We start from the raw sequence: 7,195 nt of genomic DNA, 5'->3' as shown, positions 1-7,195 counted from the left end.
GGGTGGGGAAGGGGGTGCGGGGGTTACTTTCACTATGCGCACACCGGGAGAGGTGCGGGTGTCCGTGCAGCTGCCGGGTGAGGAAGAGGGGGGGCGCGGAGGTTTGTTCACCCGCCGGATGGGGAAGGAGGTGGGGGGGAGTTTTCATCATGTGCACGCCAGGGGAGAAGGGAGAGGGTTGGGTGTGCAGCCAGCGGGTGGGGGGAGAATGTGGAGGTCCGTGCACCCGCCTTGTGGGGAAGGGGGGGGTATGTCTGTACACAGTGTAGCTGGCGTTCTTCTGCTGCGCTAACCAATCGCAGCTGCTTCACTGACAGGGGCGTGCTTTCAAAGCATGACCCTGTCCCCGAGGCACCGCTATAGGTGCCGCTTATAGAGGGTTTTTTAATGTGCTTTTGCAACCTGGTGCTTAGCCCAGCCCCCTGCCCGCCCCTTGTTCTTAAACATTAACATTGACAGCTTGAGGCACCGCTCTAGGTGCCTTCATATCAGTAAAGCAACACATTATAGTGTTAAAATTAATAGATTAATATAAAGCAGATACTTATGACACATAATATGTGTCATAAGTATATTCTTTGTATTATTTTATTATGGCTATCACTAATGACAGGGTAGGCTCTGCCTCCCCTGCCTCCCCTGACTGCACGTCCCTGGTTTTTGATGCTCCTTACGTGCTCTTGAATCCTGATTTTAAGTGGGCGTTTGGTTTTCCCTACGTATTTCTTTCCACACGTACATTCCAGTAGGTATATAACGGAGGTAGAGTTGCAGTTCATAAAATCCTTAATCTGGAATTCATTCTTGTCCCCAATGTCTGTGAATTGTTTTCTGTTAGGATGAAGGTATTTACAGATCACACATTTCCCGCATTTATAGGACCCTTTGCATTTGGGTAGTTTTGAGGAGGGCTTAGATGTTTTTAGCATACTGGGTGAAAGAAATAAGGAACCTCGAGATAAGGACAAAATTAAAGTACCAAGGCTCAGTGCACACATACTTGCTCACCTCTTTATATATCTCACCTTTATACCTGTCACCTAAACCACCGATCTCTCTCACGGATAGATATCTTACAAATAAATAGTCATATATAGACACTCATCAAATTAAGTCTAATCACCTGGTCCACTCACACCAGTGTCATTTATAAGCACTTCCTATTATGTATTTATTAAATATTTATATGTAATATTTCCTCTACATCACTCATTATAATTTATTAAACACTCTGTCATACTAATTCGCTGCTTATGTAAATATTGTTTACTTATTATTTTTTACTTATTTATTCACATCAAATACTGTTATAATCATGTAAAGAAATTTTTGTGTACAATGCTGCTGCTAGACATCGCTATTAATATTGGTATATACTATGGTTATAAATATTGCTACTAAGTCAGATGAAATTAACTTGTGCAAACGTCCAAAATACAAATACTAACTTGATACATCTTATATTTTCATGTACCATACGAAATCGATATAAAACGAAAGTATGAACAAAACCCAGTGAATCCAAATGTCCGCATAAAGAACCCACTAAGATGGCTGCTTCTCAATGCATAAATCCTTAAAAGTCCCCGGAAAAATGGCCGCCGAGCAGAGACAAAATCTATCTCAGAGCTGATACAGCGTGCATCACAACTACGAATCTGAATGACAGCCGCCATAGCCAACCCGTGCACAGCGCTCAAGACCAGGAAGTGTGGCAGAACAGCACATCCGCTGTAGAAGGGCGGAAGACGCCCAGTGAAATGAACTATCCCCACACAGGAAACGGGGCGGAAGTGACGTCCGCCTACCGGAAGTGGGGACGCGCATCCCCCAATCAAGCAATATGTCTCATTTCTTTTATGTTTTCTATGTTTATTTCGCGGTTTCTGTAACTATAAGCTAAAGGGCAGATAACCTCCCTAGCAACTATGTTAAGAGGATGAAATTCCGTCTGATACACTTAATCATGAAAACGGAGGCCACATCCCACAGGATGTGACCTCATTACCATGTGCACTAGGCATAGTAGTATAAATAGAGCCCCATACACATCTCTCCATCACCCCTTGAAGAAGTCTTCTAAGACGAAACGCGTTGGGCAGAGCCTGCTGACTCCTCCACTAAGTTAAGTTATTCACTTTTTAGACTTTTTAAAGTGTATATCATATATAAGAAAAAAAAAAATTTTAAAATTTTTTTTTTTTTTTTTTTTTTTTTTTTTTTTTAGCATAAAAATTTCCCCTCCTTCATTTTTTAGCACTCATTTTTTAGCACTCACCAAGTGTAGGCTTTTTAAGTAACATTGCCGCATTTTACCAATTTACCAATTGCACACTGTGCACGGCGGCAAATTACCAATTTTCTATTGTTTTTTCTATAGAACTTGTATCTGTATTATTGCCTGTTCCCCCCCTTTTTTGGTGCTATTGTGCACCTTTTTGTATCAAATAAAACTTTTTTATTATAAAAAGTTTCCTAGTACATAGGTATTTATTGTCGCTGTTCCTCTATTCCAACCATTTGTAAATTTCTATTGTGGCACCCCTTACCAAGGTGTCCCTTTTTAGAGGCTAGCTGACTTCCCTTTGTTTTTTAACAAGGGATACCAGTGTACATTAAAACTGTATCATATCCGGACAGTCTGAGGACATAAGTGGCGCCATACATCTTTTCTTCCCCATATATATATATATCCAGGCGTGTGAATCGGCACCCAGGGCTTGCGTTGAGCCCAGGTTGTAGCTTGCCCCGGTGCCAGCTGTGCAAGCCTTGCAGCCTTGGGTAAAAAAACACATCTGTTTTTTGTACTGACGATAGGGGAGACCCCGAAACGTAGACTAAGGATTAAAGCCTAGTCCTTTATTCACTACTTCCATTGAGTCCCTGAGTGCCCAGTTCTTTCATTGTTATATATATATATATATATAATAACACTCACCCAGCCTCCAAGAAGGATAGGAAAGGACCAGCACTCACAGGTTTGTTGAAGAAAAAGGTTTGTATTGCGTTTTCACAGCATGATAAGTTACAAGCAGGCTGACCCAACAGCCGTTTCCACTGGATACCTAACCAGTCTTCATCAGGGGTGCATCAGGGTAACACTGAACACATTTAAATAGCTGAAAAACGGGCGCCAAATCCGCCCAGTACAATTCAAATGGGGAGCTGTCAATCAGCACCTCGCAACTGAGCATACAGCGCCTGTCAGATGACGCTGTCGAGGATGTGTGTCTGCGCGCGTCATTGGGGAATCCCTGTGACGTGTGCCTGTGTTACCGAGATAGCCTGTGTATCTAATCACCAACACGGGCTGGTAGCTGTACAGAATGTGCAAACGGGAAGTGTAAAATATAAGAGTGACCCAGCAGAAGTGGAAAGGTCCGTCTTAGCCATGTGTGGAGGGAGAGTGGCTCTAACGTGAAGGAGAGATTGTCAGGGATCTAAGTGTCTATTCAATACACCGTGGAGCGTGAACCGAAGGAGGTCGACATGTACAAAAAAAGTGACACCAAACACATTATGCAGTAAGTCCGTATGTCCACTGCGCTCAGACAGTGCGCGGCGGCGGCAACTGTCAGCGCTAGGATGTACATCACATTGACGGGTCTATGTTGCAACACACGGCGGTGTCCAAATCGTTACAGTTATTATTGTACATAATCAGGAGGAATTCACACTGTGCACGGCGGCACGGGCAGGGGTAGTGTCCCCGAGTCAAGCAGTAATAACAATTTCAAAACATCAGTTCCAGGTATAATGAGAGAGTCTGGGGCGACACTAGACAGTGTCGACTATGATGTAATCCGCAAGATGACAGTCAATGTCCAGAAGCATGTTTGGGCACCACGCCAATCTGCGCTGTCTGGTGCATCCTATCCCTGTAGTCAATGTTCAAATAGAGCGGGCGACACACTGCCGTGTCAATTAGTCATAACCGCAATGTATCAGGGATGGGCATATAGCTGGACATGATGGAGTGGTTAATGTTTCACCACTGTACATAAAGAATATGTATAATCATTGCGCATGGATGTAATTAAAAAATGAAGAAGGTTTGTGACAATGAGACCATCGCTGGCTCATGTCACCCATCCCCCATTGTAACTCAAATGTCAGGTGCCGCTAAGTGCAGGCTGGATGGAAAGCCATGTAAGAGAGACCCATCCTGTGGCATACTTTAAGGGACCGGGCTTATGGGTGTGAGTGTGCAGAAAGGAGGGAATAAATATAGATGATGGGGCTTAGTGGTACACCTCAGTACCGTTAGTAGCTTAAAGAAAGCACCCCATTTTGAAATCTTCGTTGAGTCCGTGCGGAGCAAGTGTGTTCAAACGGTAGATCCATTTGAGTTCTCTCTGCAGCAGGAGTTTCTCTCGGTCACCCCCTCTTCGTAACGGGGGTATGTGGTCAATGATGTGACACTTCAATTGGCCAATATTGTGTTTTTTATCAAGAAAATGTCTAGCCACTGGCAGATTTTTGAGATCCAGGTTATCAACTGCGGGTGAGAGACTTTTTTTGATTGAAGATCTGTGTTGACTTAATCTTTCTTTAATAGTTCTGATTGTCTTGCCCACATAAATCAATTGGCATGGACATAAGAGGGCATAGACTACAAATCTACTGTTACAGTCGAGTTTGTGTCTAAGGGAGAATTTTTCTCCATTAGCTGGATTGCTGAATGACTCTCCTGTGACAAGGAATTGGCAATTAGCGCAACCTGCGCATTTGTAGACACCATTCTTTCGTGTGAGCCAGTTAGTTGGTTTGACAATGTTAGATGAAGGGTCAGTAACCTCCAGCATGTCTTTGAGATTGGGGCCCCTTCTGTAGGCAAATCTCGGTGGGGTGTGGAGTACTGGTTGTAGAGTGGGGTCACTAGCAAGCAGATGCCAGTGTTCCAATATGGTCTTTTTCACAAATTTAGAGGCCACTGTATATGTGCTACAGAAGTTTAATCTGTTGGCACTGTCAGGGTTTTTCTCAGTTGTTGCGAGCAGATCATTTCTGTCAAGCAGGGACACTCTGTTCATTGCATCTTCCACATCGTGTTTGTTATAGCCCCTATCCAGGAAACGAACACACATAGCGGCAAGGGCATCTTTGAGAGTCAGAGGGTCAGAGTTCACTCTACAGACCCTTAACAATTGTGAATAAGGTAAACCTTTCTTCAATGCATGCGGGTGAAAACTGTCCGCATGTAGCAATGAGTTTTTGTCAGTTGTTTTCGAAAAGATTGTTGTGGACAAAACCCTGTTGTGTAGGGTAATTGTGACATCTAAAAAACTGATGCTGTGATAACTGAAGTTGCTCGTAAATCTTATGGTACCCGGAATTGTATTCAGATAATCGATGAAACGTATTAACTCTTTTTCACCACCAGTCCATAAGAAAAACAGGTCATCAATATACCTCACGTATAATTTGATGTATTTATTGAACCGTTGGTTGCCGCTGATGTGTGTTTTTTCAAATGTCGCCATAAATAGATTGGCGTACGATGGGGCCATGTTGGACCCCATCGCCGTCCCTTGGCGCTGTAAGTAAAATCTGTTTTGAAATAAAAAATAATTTTTGTTCAAAATTATATTCATTAGAAGGGAGATGTACTCCACCGGTGGCCCATGGTAGTGTATGTTGTTGGTGATCATGTCTCTACTGGCTTGAATTCCTAGGTCGTGGGGGATGCTGGTGTAGAGACTGGAGACGTCCAGTGTCACCAGCAGAGTGTCTTGCGGTAGGTCCTTAACGTTGTTCAGTTTGCGCAGGAAGTCTGAGGTATTTTGTATAAAGCTTGCTGTATGTTGTACCACAGGTTGTAGGTGAAAATCCACTAGCTGAGAGAGAGGTTGACATAGAGACCCCCTGGCCGAGATGATGGGGCGACCTGGGGGGTCAATCAGAGTTTTATGAACCTTGGGGAGGGTATACAGAATGGGTATTACTGGATGTGTTTGAGTGAGAAATTCGGCGGTCTCCTTGCTGATGTAGAGGTTAGCTAGGCCCAATTGGATAATGCTGTCGATCTCCTTCTTGAATCCCCAAGTGGGGTCACGATCAAGTGACAGGTAGCAGTTCGAATCCGATAGTTGATTGTGTGCTTCCTTGACATAGTACGAGTAATCCATTAATACGATGCCCCCACCTTTGTCAGCTGCCCTAATTATGAGTTCTTTGTCTTCTTGAAGGGTTCTGATTGCTGCTTTCTCCATTTTGCTGATGTTGTAGTATGAAATCTTCTGTTTGTCTATGTATGGACTTGTATCTCTTTTGAGGACACGCATGAAGGTGTTGATTGAGGCGTTAAGGGTTGGTGGGTCAAATGTACTACGCTTTTTCAGAGTGCTGGCCCCAATATCCGTCCTTCCTATGTTGGGAGGGGTGGGGAATCTTTGAAAGTGGTCCCTCAATCTCAGCTGCCTTCCTAGTTTGTACATGTCTACTTGCCACCCAAAGCCCTCTTGGGTGAGGGTGGGCACAAAAGAAAGTCCTTTGTTTAATAAGGAAATTTCAGCCGGGGAGAGTAGGTGTTTGGACAAATTGAAGATCACGGACCCTGTTGGTTTTTGTTGCCCCGACGTCTGTCTTTTTCGCCCACCCCTGCGGGTGGGTATAGCAGGTTTTTTGGGGGGCGCCTTGGTCTGTCTGCTCTGTTGAGGTATTGTGTGTCTTGTCCAGAAGTAGATGGAGCGTCAGAATCGCTGGCAGAAGTGTGGGTTTCAATGTCTGTGAATTGGGTGTTGGGGCGTCTCGCTGTGCCTCTTCTGTATTGTTGACGCGGCCGTCGACTTTCAATCCTTGAATACCAAGTGTAAACTCTGTTTTCCTTATAATCAAGCTTGACTTGCTTATATTTCGTTTTCTTAAATTTCAATAGGTTCTCTCTGTATTTAGTTAGCTCAGTGTCCAGTTTTTTTTAGTAAATCGCACTCAGGGGCATGGAGTGCTTTGTAAGGTTCAGTCTGGTGTAGATCACCAATCTCCCCTTTAATAGCAGCTAGATCAGAGCCAGTTTGCTCAATGACCAGGAGCATTAGGTCTTGTGAGCATCTATTTAAAATGTTGCACCATTTTAAACAGAAGTCATTATTGTGTCATCCTAGTGTGGGTTGGTTATGCAACCTGAACCATCTAGGAATTAATTGCTCCTTGTAATATTGGGAGAGTGTAAGGCCGTGCAGTTCAAGCTCAATTT

This window comes from Crinia signifera, unplaced genomic scaffold, assembly GCF_055691185.1.
Source record: "Crinia signifera unplaced genomic scaffold, ASM5569118v1 HAP2_SCAFFOLD_209, whole genome shotgun sequence".
Lineage (NCBI taxonomy): Eukaryota > Metazoa > Chordata > Amphibia > Anura > Myobatrachidae > Crinia > Crinia signifera.
The sequence above is the reverse complement of the archived record's forward strand: the minus strand, read 5'-3'. Positions refer to the sequence as shown.